Below are 4504 nucleotides of genomic sequence, written 5' to 3' on the forward strand. Positions count from 1 at the left end.
GTGGGATTATTCTTTCATTGTGACTGGCTCGGTGAGGTTATGCCATTTCTTTGTTTTCACGGATTATTAAGAGTGTCATTGTCTGAACTTTGTTTGTTCCTCCGTGCGTTTGTACGGGTTCTCTGTTGTCGAGGGCGTTGTCGAGGGCGTTGTACTTGTTTTGATTGTACCACACCTGTGTTGGGGGACTTGCCAATTAAAGTCTCAGACATCTCTGCTCTCCTGCGCCTGACTCCTTCACCTACCTCCTAAACGCAACATTATCCCAGTACCGTATCAGCTTTTCAAATGACTTATCGGTCACGATCATTTAGGAGCGTTTTAAAAGCTGTGGTGGTGGTAACTCCATGGTAACGTAGTATAAATATACTGGAAGAGTTCAGCTGCCATCATGCCTGACAATTAAATTGGTCTGTCACTATGGGGCTGCCATTAATCTCAACTTGTCATCCTTGTTTATGCTGCATGTACTGGCTGCCTGCGTGTGTGGGAGGGCCTTTTAGAGGAGGTGTGTGTGGGAGGGCCTTTTAGAGGAGGTGTGTGTGGGAGGGGCTTGGGAGTGGGGGGTGTGTGTGGGAGGGGCTTGGGAGAGGAGGTGTGTGTGGGAGGGCCTTTTAGAGGAGGTGTGTGTGGGAGGGGCTTGGGATAGGAGGTGTGTGTGGGAGGGGCTTGGGAGAGGAGGTGTGTGTGGGAGGGCCTTTTAGAGGAGGTGTGTGTTGGAGGGGAATGGGAGAGGAGGTGTGTGTGGGAGGGCCTTTTAGAGGAGGTGTGTGTGGGAGGGGCTTGGGAGAGGAGGTGTGTGTGGGAGGGACTTGGAAGAGGAGATGCGTGTGGGAGGGGCTTGGTAGAGGAGGTGTGTGTGGGAGGGCCTTGTGAAGAGGTGTGTGTGGGAGGGGCTTGGGAGAGGAGGTGTGAGTGGGACTTGGGACAGGAGGTCTGTGTAGGGCTTGGGAGAGGAGGTGTGAGTGGGGCTTGGGACAGGAGGTGTATGTGAGGGGGATGTGATGGGGCTTGGGAGAGGAGGTGTGAGAGTGGCTTGGGAGAGGAGGTGTGAGTGGGGCTTGGGACAGGAGGTCTGTGTAGGGCTTGGGAGAGGAGGTGTGAGTGGGGCTTGGGACAGGAGGTGTATGTGAGGGGGATGTGATGGGGCTTGGGAGACGAGGTGTGAGAGTGGCTTGGGAGAGGAGGTGTGAGTGGGGCTTGGGACAGGAGGTGTGTGTAGGGCTTGGGAGAGGAGTTGTGAGTGGGGCTTGGGACAGGAGGTGTATGTGAGGGGGGTGTGATGGGGATTGTGAGGGGGAGGGGTGTATCTGGAAATCTTGTTAATGGTAACTGTCACTACTGAGCCCGTTGGCAGCCTTACTCTATGACATCATGCATCCGGAGTATTTCTCTAAATTGCTTGGAGATGTAAAGAGCTCCACAAAATGCCTTCTATAATCATGTGGTCATTTAATCACTAACACCATGTGGGAGAAAAAAAATCCCTTTTTGGATCAAACTTCCTTTGGATTCTGGGTATTATTTTTTGGTATGTCTTGTAACGGAGGCTGTTACTCTGTCATGATAGGTGGACTGGTAGAGGTTCAATATAATGTTTAAAAAGGTTAACAGACCACGTTTTATTTAGCCACAGAGGTTAAGGAAGGTTTGTGTGTATGGACACGATGGCACCTTACATCTCCCCCCCCCCCCCCCCTCTTGGTGTGACCCCCCCAGCAGGACAGGGACATTAGTCAGTCCCCCACCTCTTCTCCACTCCAGGGCTAAAGCATTATAATAGAAACCTATTGTTTCTGTGTGTCTGTGTTTGACTGGACAAGAAACAGAAGAGTGTCTGTCTGCTGTTGGACCTGGATTCATATTTACATGTGATTATTGACATGCATATTCAAACGCATGTGTTACCATCCCATAATGTTTATGTTCCTCTGTGACAGTGACAACATTTAATACATTAAAACTCCTGTGATTCATGTCAGACCAGTGTTTTTTTTTTTACTCTTCTGTTTCTCGTTTTTGTTCTTCTGACAATTGAACTTCTGCCAAAACTGTCCAGACATGCAGATGATCTGAGAGACAATATGTCAAATGTTGGGATGTTTCTCTCCTCACCAGACTGTCCTGTCAGACGTCAAGACATGGAACTTTCATTAACCTACTGCTGTCTCACACACACACACAGTGAGTGAGTGTATGTGTGGTCGAGTGTGTGTCTGTGTGTGTGGTTGTCTGTATGCTTGTGTGTCTAAGTGTGTGTGTGTGTGTGTGTGTGTGTGTGCTGTCATCCCTATATGTCTACAGACTCACGGTGGGCAGCAGGATATAGCTGCAGGGTACAGCTGCAGGGTGGTAATTGGAGGACCCAACCCATGGGGTGATTAAAATGCATTTATTTCCCCCTACTGTCACATCTGCATAGAAACCGGACGACCCTGTAGCTGATAGGTTACTGTCTGAGGACGACCCTGTAGCTGATAGGTTACTGTCTCGGGACTGAGGACGACCCTGTAGCTGATAGGTTACTGTCTGAGGACTGAGGACGACCCTGTAGTTGTTAGGTTACTGTCTGAGAACGACCCTGTAGCTGATAGGTTACTGTCTGAGGACTGAGGACGACCCTGTAGCTGATAGGTTACTGTCTGAGGACTGAGGACGACCCTGTAGCTGATAGGTTACTGTCTGAGGACGACCCTGTAGCTGATAGGTTACTGTCTGAGGACTGAGGACGACCCTGTAGCTGTTAGGTTACTGTCTGAGGACTGAGGACGACCCTGTAGCTGTTAGGTTACTGTCTGAGGACGACCCTGTAGCTGATAGGTTACTGTCTGAGGACTGAGGACGACCCTGTAGCTGATACGCTTCCTCCTGGTACATCTTCCTTGAACGTCCTGTAAAGCAGGATCCATGCACCAGGAGCTTATACCATATATTTCACTTTCGCTGTTCTCCTTTGGAGAAACAAGAGAGAAGAAGAAGGAGTTGGGGAGAGAGAGAGAGAGAGAGAGAGAGAGAGAGACGGGGTCTAGGTTCTCCAAGTCTGCTCTGGTCTTTGTCTCTGAGTGTCTGTGGTCTCCATTATCTGCATGGTAATGTCCCATGACTTCTAGCGTGACCCTTAACTTTTGGCTTTCACTTATCTGGGCTATGATTAGAGAGAGAGAGAGAGAGAGAGAGAGAGAGAGAGAGGTAGAGAGAGAGAGAGAGAGAGAGAGAGAGAGAGAGAGAGAGAGAGAGAGAGAGAGAGAGAGAGAGAGAGAGAGAGAGAGAGAGACAGAGACAGAGAGAGAGAGAGAGAGAGAGAGAGAGAGAGAGAGAGAGAGAGAGAGAGAGAGAGAGAGAGAGAGAGAGAGAGAGAGAGAGAGAGAGAGAGAGAGAGAGAGAGAGAGAGACAGAGACAGAGACAGAGAGAGAGAGAGAGAGAGAGAGAGAGAGAGAGAGAGAGAGAGAGTTAGATGTCATGTTAAAGTCTTATTGAGAGGCTTAAACAGTCAACAGGACGTTACACATTTTCAACTGTAAAATAAGGACAAAAATAATGTCTATAAAACTGTTTATATATTATTATGTTTTGGCAAGTGAAGCATGTAAATATATGTCAAATAAATCATTATACCCTATTTACTGAAGCAATTTTAAATGTGGTGCGTGTGTGGGTTTGTGTGTGTGTGTGTGGGTTTGTGTGTGTGTGTGTGTGTGTGTGTGTGTGTGTGTGTGTGTGTGTGTGTGTGTCTGTGTGTGTGTGTGTGTGTGTCTCCATGCTTATATAATAGTGTGGTTTGCTCATGACCGTTATGAGGAAACAGTCGCTCAATGAGCAGGAAGTTGAATGAAACATTGTAATTTTATGAAATATGGTTTTATAACATAAAGACAGGTTCAGCTTCCTCTGTAAGTGACGCTAGGCGTTTCAGAATTAATTTAACCTCTTAAATGAACTGATATAGCCCAGTGTTAAAGAACTCAATGTAGCCTAAAGTACATTCTAGACATTGTGGAGCATTCGTAGAGCTTTTCCTATTTTACACATCAGGGTTGGGGTCAATCCCATTTCATTTCCAGTCAATTCAGAAAGTAAACCAAATTCTTAATTCCACATTTTCCTCACTGAAACACACTGAGGAGTAGTAGAATTAGAATGTGAATTTCTGGGTACTTCCTGAGTTGACTGGAATTGAAATGGAACTGACTCCAACCCCGCTACACATGTTCCTCCTCAGATATTACAAAGATGTCCAGATCTTCCAGCAAACTATGGGGACAACATTGAACACATTTTGTGGTGAATATTGTGTATTTTCTAAATGGCTTTAGTGACTGAAACGACACCACTGATAGTCAGCATGTCATTCATGTCATGTCAGGTTGTAATGAAGGTTTTAATGAAGGTTTTAATGAAGTTTTAATGAAGGTTTAATGAAGGTTTAATGAAGGTTTAATGAAGGTTTAATGAAGGGTGTAATGGACTTGTAATGAAGGTTGTAATGAAGGTTTTAATGAAGGT

The sequence above is a fragment of the Oncorhynchus mykiss genome, unplaced genomic scaffold, assembly GCF_013265735.2.
Source record: "Oncorhynchus mykiss isolate Arlee unplaced genomic scaffold, USDA_OmykA_1.1 un_scaffold_228, whole genome shotgun sequence".
NCBI lineage: Eukaryota > Metazoa > Chordata > Actinopteri > Salmoniformes > Salmonidae > Oncorhynchus > Oncorhynchus mykiss.